Source organism: Capricornis sumatraensis, chromosome 2 (genome assembly GCF_032405125.1).
Source record: "Capricornis sumatraensis isolate serow.1 chromosome 2, serow.2, whole genome shotgun sequence".
In the NCBI taxonomy this organism is placed as follows: domain Eukaryota; kingdom Metazoa; phylum Chordata; class Mammalia; order Artiodactyla; family Bovidae; genus Capricornis; species Capricornis sumatraensis.
In genome coordinates, this window is record NC_091070.1 from 1,506,838 (window position 1) to 1,525,180 (window position 18,343).

Consider the following 18,343-nt stretch of genomic DNA (forward strand, 5'->3'; position numbering starts at 1 on the left):
TCTTACCCCTGTGTCTCTACGTCTGCCTCTGTTCCTTCCCGGGAACTGGGTGCCGCTGTCCCATCTTTCTCGACTCCACACGCAGGCGCTAATGTGCATAAACAGCCTACGTGTCCATCAACAGCTGATGCGTAAGGAGGGCGTGGGACAGATACACAAGGGAGTGTTGCTCAGCCATAGAAAGGAGTGCGCCCGAGTCCTTTGTAGAGATGTGGGTGGGCCTAGAGCCTGTCATGCAGAGCAAGGTAGACCAGAACAAATACACCAGCACGTGTGTGTCTCCTTGAAACTCCGGATCTGCCGTAAATGTCTTCTTTATGCTTACACATAGGTGTTTGCGTGCATCAATTATACGCAGTTTTAGAAAACGAGCTGGATACGAACAGGCACAGGTGGGGTGTACAGCCTTGCACTCGCAGAGCACGTCTCCTGCACGTCAAGCAGGTGACTAGACTTGATGTAAATGAGTGGCTTATGTAGCGGATGCACTTTCTATTCTGCCTGTTTTGTTTTCCGCACTGAATGCCTCCCCAGTGCTGCATCAAGCCCGCGTGTTGTAGAAAGCGCCAGGGCTGGGGTCAGGACCCTGGACGGACCGCAAAGTGCGGTCAGCGCCGGGCCAGGGCAGCAGGTGACTCGAGTCTCGTCCCGCTCCGCCTCTTGCCCCTCCTTCCACAAGTCTCCGGAGCTCTCTGGCCTGTTCCCTCTGCGTCTCCACCCGGAGGGGGCTGTGCTGATGTCCTGGCAGCTCTTCTTCTCATTCCAGAACCTGCCAGCGGGGTTATCCATCACGGAGGGTGGCATGCCATCTCCTTGATTTTCCCTGCATATCCCAGACAGCGTTCAGAGTCCTCCACTGCGTGAATACAGATGTGGTCTGTCAGTGTGACAAAGACTGCTCTCGAGAGAAAATTCCTGGGCTTGACAGCTCGCCAAGCCTGGGTTTGGCTTTGGAGATGTCGGTGTGATGAGTGTTACGGTCAACGTTTCCAATCGCTCGTCCGCATGTGTGGTGGATACACCGTTCTCGCTGTAATGGCATGAGGGCTATTTTTCTTTTAATCCACCTGTCACATGCAAAACCGCTGCCGCGGTTTCTTTCTTACGACTGAACGCTGCTGACCCTCTCGGTCATCCTCGAAGTTAGTGACAGGCGCGTCTCGTGAATGTCTTCCCGCTAGTCTCCTCCACAGCAAGAAGAATCCCTCTCTTACATTTCCTTTTGTAATAGACAGCTACCTTCTGGGTGAGAATTTTGACAGTTCCGTGTGTTGCCTTTATAAGGTAAGAAAAACTTGTATTTAATAAGTCCACATTTTACGGGGAATACCTAAATTAGCGTGTTTAAGATGGGAGAGGGCCTTCCCTGGCGGTCCAGTGACTAGCACCCCCTGCTCCCAGTGCAGGGGCCGGGCTCAGTCCCTGCTTGGGGAACTAGGCCCCACATGCCTCCCCTAAAAAGAGAAGAATAAGACAGACGCGCCACAGTGATGCTCAGAGATCTCGTGTGCTGCAGCTGAGACCCGGCCCAGCCCAGTGAGCAAGTGAAAAAAGATGGCAGCCACTGAAAAGGCTCAGAATTAAGAGTCTCACGTCAGAGTTTCAGCTGTCCCCTTTAACTGCTGCTGCTGAGTTGCTTCAGTTGCGTCCGACTCTGTGCGACCCCAGAGACAGCAGTCCACCAGGCTCCCCCGTCCCTGGGATTCTCCAGGCAAGAACACTGGAGTGGGTTGCCATTCCCTTCTCCAATGCATGAAAGTGAAAAGTGAAAGTGAAGTTGCTCAGTCATGTCCAACTCTTAGCGACCCCATGGGCTACAGCCCACCAGGCTCCTCCATCCATGGGATTTTCCAGGCAAGAGTGCTGGAGTGGGGTGCCATTGCCTTCTCCGTGTCCCCCTTAGAGATAGCCTTAAAAATCAAGACCAAAGGTTTCCAATACTATGTTTTCAACCACTGTAAGCATGACCTGTGTCGTGTGACCTCACAGAGGACGCCTAGCCATCTTGTCCACCCGCACCCTACCCAGGCCTCCTCTCCCATCAGGCCACCCTGAGGAGACACATGCTTGTCACTCAGAGCTGCAGAGACCAGCCGCATCAGGACGAGGCAGCTTGCTGCAGGGCCCTATCTCAGGTCTCCCTCCAAGTGCACTGAGTCAGATCTGTTTATGTTACTATGATCTCTGGGGGGATCCATATGCACGTTAACGCTGGAAAATCCCGGGTCCACCCGCCTCATTCCACTTTGAAATGAGAGTAAATTAGCATTACTGTTGAATGTTACCTCCTGACTTCAGTAACTTTGCACTCTCTGCCAGGTAACACCCCGACCCCTCAGCCTGACATGTGGGTCCCCCTCCCACTCCCAGACCTGCCAGGTGACCCCCGACCCCTCAGCCTGACATGCGGGTCCTCCCGCTCCCAGACCTGGCGTGACCAAATCAGAGGCTCCGTCCCGCGGCTGTGATGGTGCCCCAGTCCAGGCCCGTCTCGTCCGCTGCTCTCCTCTCCTCCCTCTCCGTCTTCCCCTCCCCTCCGCGTGTCTGAACAGCATCCGTTCCTACAGACTTAGCTGAGCTCCCTTCTGTGGAGCCTGCCGCGATCACCCCAGCCCACAAGGTTTCTGTTTTCGTCCTCAGAGCTCCTGTCACACTTGCCCAGTAATGCATCTGGTGATAGTAACCAGGTCACACTGGCAGCTGCCGTTTGTTGAGTATTTTCTGTGTACCAGACCCTGTACTGGGGGAATCCTCTGAGGCACGTCCTGGGTTAGGCTCTGGCCATCCGCATTTGAAAGCTTGGAGACGAGACTTTGCTGGTGGTCCCGAGGCTATGACTCTGCCCTCCCAGTGCTGTGAGCCCTGGTTCAATCCCTGGTCAGGGCGCTGGGTCCCACGTGCCACAACCGAGAGTTCCCATGCTACACCCAGGACCCAGCAGAGCCAAACAAGTAAACTGTATCAGGAAAATACCACTTGGAGAGCCTGATGCTGGCGTCTGGTGCGTAAGGGAGCCAAGGTTTGCTTGCGCTCTGAGTCACTGCTATATTCCCTTCTCACCTCTAACAGCATAAACCTCCTGAGAGCAGGGACCAGGGCTGCCTTTGCAACCCGTGATGCCTGCCCAGGACTGGAGAAAGCGAGGCATGTTCGCTCTGCCCTGAAGCGTCCTTGATAAACCAGCTGAGCAGCTGCATAGCTTCTCCCCTGTGCACATGAACTGGTCTGGTTGGGCCTGGAGCGTCTGAGAGTTCATTTGACTGGTGGTGCTGGTTTAGTCGCTAGGTCATGTCTGACTCTTTTGCAACCATATGGACTGTAGCCCGCCAGGCTCCTCCGTCCATGGGATTCTCCAGGCAAGAATACTGGAGTGGGGTGCCATTTCCTTCTCCAAGGCATCTTCCTGATCCAGGATCAAACCCAGGTCTCCTGCATTGAAGCTGGTCTCCTGCATTGAAGCTGGTCTCCTGCGTTGAAGGTGGTCTGCATTGAAGCTGGTCTCCTGCGTTGAAGGTGGTCTCCTGCATTGAAGCTGGTCTTCTGCGTTGCAGGTGGTCTCCTGCATTGAAGCTGGTCTCCTGCATTGCAGGCAGATTCTTTGCGGACTGAGCCACCAGGAAAGCCCCCATCTGCACGTAAATGAAAACAACTGTTGACAAAAGTGTGAAGGGGGGCGGGCGCGGCATTTTGTCGTGTGCAGTGGTGGCCGGCGTTCCAGACCAGGCTGCTTCGATGGCAGCCCGTGTGTTCCGCGTGTTGCCTTGGGAATTACACCACAATAGCAAAAGAGCTTGCCAAATCAGATGGAAAAGCTAAAAATATTTAAAGCCGATGATAGAATCTTTATCATCTTAGCTGGGGTGGGAGTGCTAAACTGAATTCCTGATTGTCTCTTTATAAGACAGGATTACACACTGATTCACTTGCAAGACACTTTTGAGCAATTGCTGTGCGTTCAGCGTCATCTCTTCCCATCTCCAACTTGTCCATATTGCTGCTCATCTTCCCTGCCTGGTGGCACACTGCTGCTGGAGAAGGTCTGGGTCAGCCAGGAGTTCAGGGCACTGCAGGCTTCCCAGGGCGCGTTTCCTTACCCTGCGTGTTCCTGAGCTGACCCCCGGAGAGGCAGCGAGGTGCTGATACCGTTAGCCATTCCTGGCCGCGCTTCCTCCCCGTCCCTCACCTTCCCCTCCTCCCCACAGGACGAAGGACGGTTCAGTCCCAGGACCAGCTTTGTTGCTGCTCAGACGCTCAGTCATGTCAGACTCTTTGCGACCCTGTGGACTGCAGCACACCAGGCTTCCGTGTCCTGCACTGTCTCTTGGAGTTGGTCAAACTCATGTCCATTGAGTCGGTGATGCCATCCAACCATCTCATCCTCTGCTGCCCTCTTCTCCTCCCGCCTTCTATCTTTCCCAGCATCAGCGTCTTTTCAAATGAGCCATCTCTTCACATCAGGTGGCCAGAGTATTGGAGCTTCAGCATCAGTCCTTCCAATGAATATTCAGGACTGATTTCCTTTAGGTTGGACTGGTTGGATCTCCTTGCAGTCCAAGAGACTCTCAAGAGTCTTCTCCAATACCACAGTTGGAGAAGCATCAATTCTTTGGCACCCAGCCTTCTTTATAGTTCAACTCTCACATCCATGCATGACTCCTGGAAAAACCATAGCTTTGACTATGTGACTTTGGCGCAGTGATGTCTCTGCTTTTTAATACACTGTCTAGGTTTGGCATAGTTTTTCATCCAAGGAGCAAACGTCTTTTAACGTCCTTCATGGCGACAGTCACTGTCTGCAGTGATTTTGGAGCCCAAGTAATTAAAGTCTGCCACCGTTTCCACTGTTTGCCATGAAGTGACTGGACTGGACTCCCTGATCTTCATTTTCTGAGTGTTGAACTTGAAGCGGGGTCTTCGCTCTCCTCTTTGGCCTCCGTCAGGAGGCGCGTCAGCCTCCCTGACTGGCTCCTGGTGGTGACCGTGGCTGCTGACCCCTTCCCCACCCCGCCCCTCCCGCCACCACTCCCCCCCCACCCGCTGTGTCTGCCACGCCCCCACCTCTGTGCGCTTTAGCTGCACCGAAGCCCCACGGGTGCCGGCACCCCTTCCCCTCGCTGTGTTCACTTAGCACCCAGGCTCTGGGTGGAGCTCCCCCACCCCCTGGTTCTGGCCCGGCCTGGTCCTGTGCTGCAAGCTCTTGAGTGCGCGGTGGTCCCTGCAGTTGCTCCTGGCCAATCTGAGAGCTGGAGCGAGTCCAGGCTGTCTTCTCTGCGCTGCCCCGGCCTCCCCCGCCAACCCCCGGCCTCTGCGCTGCACCGGCCTCCTCCGCCAGACACGCACACCGCACTCAGTAGCCTCCTTCCCCTTCTCCCAGCAAGCGTCGTGTCCGAGTGACCTCAGAACCTCGTGTCCAGCTCCCCGAACACGCTGTGACCCCCAGCTGCCCGCCATGGTCCCTCCGACGGCCTGCCCAGCATGGAGCGGTGCTCTCTGGCCGGGCAGAGGCTGCTGTGCCTGCTTGCCCATCCAGACCCATCTATGCCCAGCTCTCCTGCCCAGCTCCTGAGCGATTCCAGAAGCGTTTCCTCTTGGTGCTGAAATCGGGGGCGCCTGTCACTCAAGCGCGTCGTGCCCTGTTGCTGCCCGGGAGAGCCTGAGTTCGTCTGGCTTCAGCTCCCTGTTCAGGGGTGGCAGAGAGCTGGCACGTGTGCCCCCGCCACCCCTCTCTGTGCCCGTTGTCACTCTTCGGGTGGGATGCCGAGTTCTCGGTGGGACATCCAAGCCTGTCTGTTAGCACGTCACACACCATGAGAGCGACCTGCTTGCTGCCGTGTCTGCTAAACCTGTCCCGCCGCCGCGCGCAGCAGGTGACCTTGCCTCTGGCTTCATGGGCAGGGTCACGGCCTCTGGGTTTCCTTTCTGCCTCCCTGTTCACCTCCAGGGCTTCCCTGGTGGCTTAGAGGTTAAAGCATCCGCCTGGAATGCTGGAGACCCAGGTTCGATCCCTGGGTTGGGAAGATCCCCTGGAGAAGGCAATGGCACCCCACTCCTGCACTCTTGCCTGGAGAATCCCATGGAGGGAGGAGCCTGGTAGGCTACAGTCCATGGGGTTGCAAAGAGTTGGACACGACTGAGTGACTTCACTTCACCTCCAGAGTTTTCTATCTTCCTTCAACTCTTATTTCTAATTATTCTTTTTTTCCCCTCTTTTTTCTAGTTCCTCTCCTTTATTCCCGTATCTTCCTCTCCCCTCCTTCTAAGACCTTTCTCCGTCAATCACCCCCTGTCCAGCTTATAACTTCCATCCCTGACTGCAGATATCTTCCGTCTTCCTGAACCTACTAGATTAGAATCGCCTAGAAATCCACTCCCCCAACCACAGTCCCTCCAGGCCGCCCTTCTGCCCCCCTTCCGGGTTGTGGTTCTTGTCAGCCTCCCAGGGCATCCAGCACTCCTCCTGAGGACTCTCCCCTCGATGCCCGCTCCCCCGACCCCTCTTTTGTGCCCCTGACGGTGATTCCCGTTCGTTAAACACCTGCCAGTGTTCCCTTACTGAATCGCTGCAGTGATCCCTCGAATCAGCTTTATGCCTATCCATTCCACAGATAAAGCTGAGCTCCTTTATTGCTAATCTCAAGCCAAACTGGACTGACTTCTCAATTATTTTGTCTTTTGCTTAAAGAAGAACAGTTATAGGACATTGACATGTAATCAATTTTTTTTTTTTTAATTGAGGGCAGTTGTGTTGCTGGTACTTGTTAATGTTTTTGTTACACCTCAAAATTGTGGTGGTTTTTTTTTTTTTTCAGAATACTGCTGTCCAATAATAGTAGAAAGAATTTACAGTTAAAATGTCTAAATATGCTTGCATTTATCATTTAAGGATCACGTTAAAGAACACGGTTATTTTTTATATGAGTGGTTATTATAGCTTATTCAGATGCTGTTTCACTCCTCACTTCTTGTCCCTTTTAAAAACACTCTATCAGAGTGCTTCGGCTTTACGGTGCCGTGTTAGCGTCTCCTGTGCCGAAACGTGCAGAAGCTGTGGGTGCACGCACGCCCGCCCCCGCCCCACCCCCTCGATCGCCGCGGGGCACGGAGTTGAGCTCCCGACCCTGTGCACACCTGTTTTACACGTGGCAGTGTGCACACACGTCAGCCCTAACCTCCCTGTTCGTCCCACCCTCCTCTCACCCCACCGTGTCCATTCTCTGCATCTGCCAAAGAACGCATTTAGAAGCACCAATAACAAAGTTTCAAAATGCTTTTCTTAACCTAAGTCGTGGTCTTGTTAAGATTTCTGGTACCCCGTTCACGGTTTCAAATGGGAATGCTCTCTGCCTCGGGGACAGCACACGCAGGCTGTCATCCAGGGAGCAGGGGGTGCCGAGGCAGAGGCCTGTTCTTGTTGCCGGGCTTACAGGGACTTCGCCGTGTTTGCTGCAGAGAGACTTTTCAGGGGCCCCATGAGCGAGTGAATGAGCGAGCAGATGAGCAGAGGAGTAGGATGAGACCAAAGGCGGCCTGCTGAGCGCGCGCCGGCCGCGTGGGGCAGTGCCCGTGCCGTCTTCTCCACTGGCCTTCCACTGCAGACGGAGAGTCGGAGGCTTTAAAAACTACCGACCCAACTACACGTTCGTGGGAAGATTGAAACTGCTATCATCATAAAGTTACTGCACTAGTTTTAAACTCTCAGAAGGCGTTTGACAGAACTCTGCTGTCAGAGTCGAATGTAATAAATTGGATGGAACTTTCTCTCTCATACATTGTCCAATAGATAAGCTACTTTTAGTGACCAGATTTGTTGAGGTGTGGGGCCATTCACTCTGCTGGTTACAGACCTGTCATGCCAAGTGGCTGGATGTACTTTTCATAGACAACTTGTCTCCACAAATTGGTTGTTCTGCGGTAAAAAAATAACTGGACTTAGTTCTTCAGCAATGCTTATTTTCACACACTGATTCGTTGTGCAGCACTCAGATTTGAAGCCTAGGTTTCAGTGGCGCTTTCTGTTCACCATCTGTCGCTAGATGTGGTTCAAAGGAGGCAAAGATAAATGGCAGTGGATATTCACATGTCACATGGCAGCCTTCGTCTCTGAGTCAGGAATCTTGGTAGAAAAAGCCCCAAGTTTTTAAAATGTGAGACTACCTACATTACCTCCTCAATCGTTTTTATTTCAAATTAAATTAATGTCCTGGGCAGACACTGCAGGCTCACGTACTCTTCAACACCATTTGGTTTGCTATCTTAGTTTCTGATTTTCACCGTAGTTTTAGTCATTGCTTTTTGAGTGTGAGCTTACGGTAGAATAAATCAAATTAGCCTTAGTGGGTAGATTTAGTTTCCCTGATGACTTACTAAATAAAATATGCCTTCTTCTTAAGTGAAAAGCCAAAGTGGATTTTTATTTGACTGACAAGGAAAGGCATTTTTGATTTTATTTAGTGACTGAAATAAATTACTTTACCACAAATTAAATGTGAACTATGTATATATGATCCCTCTTTTCATGAACAGAGCAGCTTGAGAACCAAGCGCATTGTAGTTGATCTCTTTAACCAGTTGGTGGTGCTGAAAACTCTGGTAAGAAACTAACTGGGAGGCGAGGTTAACCTGGACGCTTTCTTAATAAACATTATTCTGTTAGTTTTTGAAAAATTCGTGCCAAAAATGTGTGCCCAAATTGCTGGATCTCCTAAGCTTACACACCAAACCGAGTGACTTTGATGGGCAGCAGAACCCATTTGTAGTGAACTTCCGTAAAGACGTCACTGGCTCCGCGGGATCCGCCTGCTGGAAGCTGCGTGGCTGTGTGACGCCCAGGAGTGACACCTTGAGCCTGGGAGTGACCCTTAGCCTGCTGGCTGGGACGGGAAGGGGAGACGACAGTATGTGCTCGCCCGGGAGATGTAAGAAACATTGCTTTGTATTATTACGACTTAACAAAAACAATGCTATTAATGCGTTTTTTAGGGTCTGCGTTTGTTTTTAGCTCTGATTTACCGACCCGAGAATTCAGTAGAGTGACAGTCTGCTGCTTGAATGTGTCCTGAGGTGCCCTCGGTGGAGCGTGGAGGCCTTGGAGTCAGAGCTCAGGGGTGCGGCTCTGTCGGTCAGCCCTAACCAAGGGTGTTCCTGGGCCTTTCTTCCCGACCGGGGATTGAACCTGGGTCACAGCAGTGGACGCGCCGCGTCCTGACCCTGGACCCCCGGGAGTTCCCCCACGTGTGCTCTCCTAAACACGCACCTCACACAGGTACCCTTTCACCTCTGTCCTGGCCCAGTGTCAGTCGCTCAGTCGTGTCCAACTCTTTGCGGCCCATGGACTGTAGCCCACAGGCTCCTCTGTCCAAGGGATTCTCCAGGCAAGGATGCTGGACTGGGTTGCCATTTCCTCCTCCAGGGGATTCCTCCTCGAAGGGATCTTCCCGACCCAGGGATTGAACCTGGGCCTCGTGCATTGCAGGCAGATTCTTTACTGTCCTGGCTAAAGCAGTAATTAATAGTGTGTTAGGATCTTATCCTCACATGGAAGCTTTCTTCTGACTTGTTTCTATCTTCCAAACATTGAATATGTGGCAGAAAACTTAATGAGACCATCAGAGTTTTAAAAAGTAAAAAAAGAAACAAAAGCAAGCAAACAAACCCACATTTGAAACAGATAATCCTAGAACTCATTTTTTTAAATACTAAAAGAATAAAGATTTTTATTAAGCATTGTAAGTTGCATTCAGTAGCCTGCAGATACCCCACACCACAACCCATCCTCAGTCAAGCCCAACAGCAGTTCAATCCTGCACAACCCATGAGTTAGGGCAAAACTCCCTTGAACTTACAGTAGGATCCTACTCAGGTCTTGTGGGCAGGGATTGGGGAATTACATCTCATTTCTGACCACTAATGTGTGATGAAGAGCATCAGGAGAATTATATGGAAACAAATAAGAGGTGATTCTGATTTCAAGGTACATTGTTTGGAAACATTAACGAAAACATCAAAAATACCTGTTAGAACTCATTGTTATAATGTAAAGAATATTAAAATTTAAATTCACCGTTCTGTGTCACCTTAATGAGGGCTGCCTGTCAGTTCAGGAAATCCAGAACCCTCTGGCAGGGTTGAAATCGAGAGCCCTACGTTTCCAGCTCATCAGCTCTCTGTTTCCACGGGAGTTGTTCTGGCTGCGCTGCGTGCCAGCCGCTGTGCAGGCTCCTCTGTGGTCACTGTGAGCGGGAGCTGCTCCCCAGTCTCGGGGCTCAGGCTGCTCCCTGCGGGGGCTTCTCATTTCGGAGCTCAGGCTCCAGGGCGCGCAGGCTCCAGAAGTGCGTGTCCCCGCCGCCAGAGCGCAGGCTCGGTGTTTGTTCCAAGGCCTGTGGGATCTTCCTGGACCAGGGAGCGAACCTGTGTCTCCTGCATTGGCGGGTGCGTTCTTTACGACTAAACCCACCAGGGAAGCCCTGTATCAATCCTTAATAGCTCAGTTTTCTCGACCTGTAAAATGGGGTGACCAAGGCTTTTCCTCCACGCTGGTGTGAGCTCTAGAGGAGGCAGCGAGTGCTTGTGGGGTGTTGTTTTCCCTACACTTCCTCCCTTGAGGCAGAGCCTTGAGTCAGTTGCTTCTGAGCCCCCACAAAACCCCTGCATTTTAGCCAGAGCCTCAGGACACGAGGTCTCTTCTCTGAGGCTGGTACTGCCTCGTGCTCCTCTAAAGCAAAACTATTTCCTGGTTATAAAGCGTCACAAGGATTTTGTAGGCTCACAGACCCACAAAGGAGAGATGCATATAGTTATATCCGGTTTTCAGACATGTGCCTGTCTGTCCCGGGAATATTTATGTGTTGGTCTGAATCTGCCTAAACATGTAAGGCTGGGGAAAGACTTCTGAAAGGTGCAGCAGCGGTGTTGCTAAGAGTCTGCTCATCCATCCATTCATTTGTTCCACAGATTGTGTTGAGCATGACTCTTCAGAGATGAAGTCCAGGAAAGCCTCACCCCATCCCTGAGAGCTGCAGATTCCAAGGGGCAGGGATTGATAGACAGCCCTTCTCTAGGTGACAGGAAGATTATTATAACTTAAATGTTGTTTATAATATTAAGAAAATCAGTTCGAGGATCATCTGTAACCATTTTCTTATGCATTTAGAACTCTGATGATATCATTCAGTTTTCCGGAGCATATTCTGTGTTTGAATGATTGATAGAAGTCAGAAGAGAGCTTCAGTGCAATGCTAATCCGAAAATGCTGTCACTTAGGCGTTTTAGCCAGCATGGAATTTGAAGTGTAGCTGTGTAAAGCAGGGGTCTCCAGTCTCCAGAATCTAATGCCTGATGGTTTGAGGTGGAGCTGATGTGTTATAGAAATAAAGGTGCACAGTAAGTGTAGTATGCTTGAATCATCCCGCGAGCATCCCCCCACCTGCCCTGGTCCTTGGAAGAAGAGCTGTCTTCCGTGAATCCGGCCGCTGGTGCCAGAAAGGTTGGGGTCTGCTGGTGTAACCTGTGTGTGTGTATATTTAGGAACAGCACAGCTAATGACTCTGGTTAGATCTGATTTTTGAGACACAGAATCGTGGAAGCAGATGTTGGCAGAGACTTTAAAAATCATTGACACCATCACTAAGAAAATGGAGGCTGCACGAGCGTCGTGGCCTCCCCAAGGTTACATAGACCTGGGTCAAGATTCGGGTCTCCTGGCTCCCAGTTCAACGCCAAAGCATCATTTTTCTATCCTCACGTCTACAAGACGAGCCATTTTGGGTGTAAATAAAAGCAAGTGTGCGCTTGTTCGGCCTCAGTGAACTTCCATACTAAGCATGGAGTGCCGTTTCTGCCTGGTCTATCAGGATGAAAACCTGTAGGGCACGGCAGCCAGTTGATGAAGTTGCCCCTGTGTCCGTTTTCGAGCCGAGCAGGGGTTGGGAGCCCAGCCCAGGCACGGCACTCGCAGCCCCTAGCCGGAGCAGGTCGGTGCCTGGAAGCCTATGACTGAGCCGGGCAGGGTTTCCGTCCACCGCCCGCCTTGCCCGCCTCTTGCTTCCCGCGAGATGAGCGGCCTTCTGCAGGTGTATCAGTAATTTCTGAGTTTGTTCCCCGCTCAGAATGACCTCATTGCTTCGTGCTTCTTTTCCATGATTATACAGGAACAGGAAAATAAACCGGCTCTGTGTCCAGCCCACAGCAGAAATCTTGTGCTCTTTATGTAAGTTTGATTTATAGACGTGTACCGCGGAGCGGAGTGACTAGGAGAGGTCCGTCTTCCCATCGCTGGTTGCCATGGAAGCCGAGTACACAGAGCGGTGCCGCTCCAGCCCTGGGGGCGCCTGCGGTGGTTCCTTCCTTTGTTGTTGGCGTCTCTTAAGCAACTGCCTGGTGCTCTTCCATCATGACAATTAGTCATGCACGCAGGTGTTTTATCTTTCATCTCAAATAGAAAGCACAGAAAATGTATGACAAAATTTGGGAGAATTTAAATATTCTTGCTTCTTTAAACATGCATTTGTGATTTTTTCCCTCTTCAGTCCCATTGGAAAAATAGGTCATATTGGAAAAAAAAAGGCACATATTAATGTACAGAAATCTCAATAAAGACAGCAGTACAGACATTTAAGGAGAAGGCATTGCCATGCTAAGGAAATCTTAAGGAACTTCAGATTCCCAGGTCTCCCGGTGTTTGGAGCGAAGTCTGCATCTGGGTAATGCTGACCCTCCAAAACCTCTGAGTTGCACGTTATCAGCTCCCCTACTGGTTTGTTCTGTTAGTTTCCTCAGGGGTTCGAGCAGCCTGCGTGTTTGCTGGAGGGACACAGTGGACATTAGAGAGTGCACGCTTGCTCACTCAGTCGTGTCCGACTCTGCGACCCCGTAGGCTGCAGCACACTAGGTTCCTCTCGCCTCCACTCTCTCCCTAAGTTTGCTCAAATTCACGTCCATCCAGTGGGTGATGCCATCCAGCCGTCACGTCCTCCGTTGCCCCTTCTCCTCCTGCCTTCTTTCTTTCCAGGGATCAGGGTCTTTTCCCGCGAGTGTACTCTTTGCATCAGGTGGCCAAACTACTGGAGCTTCAGCTTCGGCCTTAGTCTTCCTCACTTTAAACAGGTATTTATTTGCCATTTATTTTTGGCTGTGCTGGGTCTCCCTTGCTGCACGCGGGCTTTCTCCAGTCGTGGTGAGCAGGGGGCTGCTCTCTAGCTGTGGTCGAGGACTCCTTCTTGTGGTGGCTTCTCTTGTGGAACACAGACTCGAGAGTGTGCCGACTTCAGCGGCTGTGGTACACGGGCTTCGTTGCTCCGTGGCGCGTGGAATCCTCCTGGACCAGGGATCGTCTCCGTCCCCTGCATTGGCAGGCAAGTTCTTAGCTACCGGACCACCAGGAAAGCCCCCTTACTTTGTTTTTATTGTTGTATTTTTAAAAAAACTATTTCACCCCAGTTTAACATAGCAGAGTGCAAAGTACACATCTCCCCACTGTTAATAAGTGTTTGCTGATTATCCACCTCCTTTCATTGGGTTTCTAACAAGTCTGTTGGTTAGAAGAGCTTGTCCTGAAATAACTGTCTGGATCTAAAACCCTGCTCCATTCCTGGTTGGCTGTGAGGTCTCTGAAAAGTATCTTAACTTGCCTTGGCTCTCTTATCTGTAGACTGAGCGGCTATAAAATTAAGATAATAATGACTTGCTGGGGGCTTAAAGGGGATGATTCATGCAAAGGACCTAGTTCCGTGCCTGCCAGGGGATAAACACTCAGGCGGGGTGACTGCAGCGGTGGCGATGGTTATCACTGAGAGGTCTGCAGGGAGCCGTGCCAGCACCAAGCCTAGGGCTGTCCCCAGCATCCACGTCCACAAGCAGTTGCCAGTGCTTTGCTTGACTTGGGCTCCAGGGGCTGGATCCCTCTTCACACTTTGGATCCTAGCACGGCCGCCTAGAGGTATTTACGATGGCCTTTTTATCTGCAAGTGGAGAAGAGAAGGCTGACGCCGGAGTCGCCAGCTTCTCGTCTATGACGAGGTCTTGTTTCTCATACCTGGCTGAACATAGTGTCCACGGGAGGCGTGGGGAGGGAGTGGGCTGCCTTTTTGCATCTTGCTAGGGGAGGGTTCTGCAAGGGGATCAAACCAGTCAATCCTCATGGAAATCAACCGTGAATATCCCTCGGAAGGACTGATGCTGAAGCTGAAGCTCCAATACTGTGGCCTCCTGATGTGAAGAGCTGACTCATTGGAAAAGATTCTGATGCTGGGAAAGATTGAAGGCAGGAGGAGAAGAGGGCAACAAAGGATGAGATGGTTGGATGGCATCACCAACTCAATGGACATGAATTTGAGCAAGCTCCGGGAGATAGTGGAGGACAGGGGAGCCTAGCATGCTGCCGTCCACGGAGTCGCAAAGAGCTGGATACGGCTTTAGCGACTGAACCAACAAGGGGAAGCGTCTAATGTTTGTCCGCAGAGCCCAGAATCACGACTGACCAGCTCCCTGTCCACCCCTCACCCCCGGTGTCACTCAGATGTGGCTCCGCCTTCTCCTGTCTTTCTGGAATTGAAGTTTTTGGAGCTGGTAGCAGAAGCATTCTTTGTTGAAGTTCACTCCCCTTGGCAGTCCTCCAGGGCACACGGCAATGCCTGTTTATTTGGTTTAGCTTTTGTTTGGTTAGCCTTGTATTTCGTCTGTTTTGCTTTGTGCGGTTCTTTCTCCCCTCCCCAAATTTTCATGTTTAAATTCTTTGGACTTCATTTCTATTTATTTTACTAGCTGGCTTCATAGTATTGCTCCAAGTTGTTTGCTTTAAGCTATCAGAAAATGAACAGCCTTAGATTAATTTGTCTCTTTCCCCGCCGAGCCTGATCCACGCGTGTGAACGAGGCGCACTTCTGTTAATGATTGAAACACAGTGGCCTTTGTGGTCTCCCCTTTGTCACGGGCAAACGTCACAGCCCGGAGTCCCCACTTCTCTCCATTTGCCTCTTGGCTTTCCCCTGGATGTTGATCGGTAGGCTCACGTCAGTTCCAGGGAGCCAGCAGTTTGACTCCTCGGAATCCTGTGTTTTTCTCCCCTCGCTGTCCTTTTTCCTTCTTTTCCTCCTGTGATAAAAACTCTAGAGGCGGGCTCTCATGTCTTCCACGAGAAGCTCTCAAAACCCGAAGTGATGAGGGCACTCAGGAGACCCCTGTGCCCTGCGACTGCGCTGGGCACGCCGTGCACAGCTTTCCAGGCAGTGCCTGACACGGAGACCCTCTCTAGAGTCTCAGTAACGTTTCCGAGTCCTCCTGAGGCCCCTTCTTGGCCACACGGTCCTCCCCTCGTGCTTACTGAGCGCTGTGCACTCTTGTCTTCTCTTCGCACCCTGATCACTAGCGTGGGTGGCCCTCCTCTGTCCTCAGGATTCTACCTTTCTTTGACTTGGAAACAAATGTTCGTCTGCCTTGCAGACGCTGGGGATGTATAAAAGCAGAGAAGACTGACACCGCCCTGCCTTCTAGGAGCTTAGCGTCTAGTTGGGAAGGTGGGTGATTAGAATCCAAGATGGTTCATCCTGAAGGATGACTGTGGAGCATTGTGGGAGTATCCAGGAAGGCTGCTGGATGCAGGCCGGAAATGGAAAGCAAGGCTGACTCCAGAGGAACTGATGGCCGATGGGAGACCTGAAAGATGGAAATATAGCCAGACAGGGATAGCGTGTGCTCTAAGCTGAGCGTATCTGCGGAGCTGAGTAGCAGAGCTCGGTCCTCTGAATAACCGGAGTCGTCGGCTGTCCTTGTTTGGCTGGCTGGCTGGGGCCGGAAGGATAAATGGAGAGTGATGAGACCAGAGACAGGAGCCGCACCAGGTCGTAAAGGTCCGTGTGAGGTGCTGAGGAGCTTGGAGTTGGCCCTGAGGTTAATGGGAAGGCGTTGAAGCGTTTTGAGCAGAGAAGCATCGGGATCGGGTGTGTGGCTTACCGCTGTCTTCCACTGCACGGTGAAGAAGGGAGTAAGATGTGGCAACAGTAACCTCTCTCTGGATTGGTCCTGGCACCCCCGTGCAAATGCGCCCACAGTGTGTGTCCAGCTCTGCACACCCAGCTTCTCATGTTTTCCTGATTAGCACTGAGGCTTGTCCCGAACTCCAGCTTCCCTTTTCTAGCTTCCTGTCTTGACGGCCAGGACTCCAGCTTCTGGCTGATTCTTGCTCTAAGGTAACCGTGTCATGCTGGGCACCTCCATGCTGCCATTGCTCAGAGAGTCCACTGGTTTGCTACCGACTTGGATCTCCTGGAGTTTGGGGATCTAGCCTGAGTTCACGGGGTTCCTTTGACCCTGAAATTCATTGCAGTTTGCGTTATTGCACCGTCCTGCCCAGGCCAACCCGACCAGATTGGGTGTGCCCCCGAAGAATCCTCCGAGCCCTTTGTCCCACAAGTGGTTAAGTAATCCACACACTCCACGCTGATCCCCTTCCTCCCCGTACAGGGCAGGAAACGTGGGGAGGTGGCCTGAAGTCAGATGAGCTGAACTCGACAGGAGACTTTGGGCAAGTGGTCTAGTGTCTCCGGGCCTCGGTTCCCTTATAGTTGTTAAGAGAGTCGACGTGGCAGAGCTGTTTGAAGGATCGAATGAGTGGCTGCGTGTTCAATAGGCTTCTTGTCCCATCGTGGTGCTCACTGTTTATTAATCCAGACTGCCTGAGAGAAAGAAGCCGAAGAACATAAAGGCACTCTGACTCGGGGATAATTTGCCACAGACAAATGGGTATTCATCTTCAAAGGGCCCCACCTCTCACAGCGGGTAATCAAGAGATGACAGTAATGATGGTATGCCCTGCCCAGCCTGGGTAGTGACCATCCTGGCTACATTCCAAACCTGAGGTTTTATTCTGTGTTGATTTTGTTCCAGAAATTCTCTGAGTTTTCATGAAATTAAATTAGCTGTGCATCTCGCAAATTATGCTTTATTCCAAAAGACAGTTATGATGTTGGCCTCAGCTTAATAGTTTGGGCCTCTTGGGACCTGCCTTTGCTTTTGAATAGAAGAGATAATAACAGCTATCAGGTGATAAGGCAGGAGAAGAGAGCTCTGCCGACGTATTAGTTCACTCCACAAACATCACTGCTTGCTGGGCGCCACGTGTGAGGCGCCGAGGAGGGTACCTTGGGGGCTACAGGAGCAAGTCAGACGGGGACCGTCTTTCAGAGAGTGACCGTAAGATGAAGTAGGAAACGATGCCTGCTGTAGAAGAATGATTCCAGCCAGGGTCATCCAGGCATTCAGCAGCTGAGTTAGGGTTGAAGACTTCCCGGAAGGAAGGGCACCCCGCAGTGAGCAGTGAGGGCAGAGGCGGGTGGCGGGGCTGGTGCGGAATGCCACGCAGCCCTGGGTGTGACCCTAGAGCCAGCACACAGCGCTTGCCGCCCTCAGGTGCCACCCGCAGCGCTCTACCTGTCTCGACTGTGGTCCTCGCCAGCCTATGACACGGCTGCTGTTACCGCCCCCATTTTACAGATGAGGAGACCGAGGCACAGCAGGGCCAAGTCACCTGGGTCAGATCACCGTAGCTGATAGAGTTTGGCCTTGACCTGGACAGTCTGGCTCCAGACTGGAAACACAGGGAGGCATCCCCATTGTGCAAAAGAGACTCTGCCCCGTCCCTTCTAGACCTCTCCCCACGTGCACCCTTGAAAGGGATTTTGAATCTCTTCATCAGTCAGCTCTACTACAATTTATGGATTTCAAAGGAATCATTTTATTTAAGGGCCTTTTGCGGTTCAATTTCAATAGAATAAAGATCTAGACAGCACATAAATTTTTGCAGTCAAAAACAGAGCTCTGTAATCTACGGCTGTAACCCTTTTCATGAACCTAAACAAGCTAACTGGTACACCCTTTTTCTGAAATTCCCTGATTTCTGACATTTAGTCATAAAATCTTTTGATAAAAAATATAAAAGCCTCATACTGCAAAAAAAAATAGCTGTATTTTAGACCTTCATGAATTGTTTAAGCATCATAATCAGAAACTTTTACGGCTTCAATAATTGAAGTGAGTGTTTCTCAGAATCCATCTACTCATCTCAACCTTTTGTTAGACCTTCAAACAAATCATGAAGAGTTTCTCCGCAACTCTTTCTCCTCCATCACAGGGTGATGGGATGTGCACAGAGCTGTCCATTAGCTGTTCAGGCTCCGATCTTACATTATGGGGAATTGACTGAGGCAAGTCAGTTAACCTCCCTGGGCCTCAGTTTCTTTCCTAGCTTTAAATACCTTGATTCTCTGTTTCCATACCTTTCGTTTAATTACTCTTTAAAAACGGTTACGATGAATAGCATAGTGAGGTCATTGCCACAGTGAACAAAACGACA

General features: G+C 51.3%; 1 protein-coding gene and 1 non-coding gene across 2 annotated transcripts in view; both read left to right on the forward strand.

Moving 5' to 3' along the window:
- Nucleotides 1-18,343, forward strand: part of EFCAB11 (EF-hand calcium binding domain 11) — a 169,365-nt gene that overhangs the window by 32,511 nt on the left and 118,511 nt on the right. The gene's annotated exons all lie outside the window — the stretch shown is intronic.
- TRNAS-GGA (transfer RNA serine (anticodon GGA)) lies at nt 5,946-6,017 on the forward strand. Its single transcript has one exon. It is a non-coding gene; the product is annotated as a tRNA-Ser (tRNA).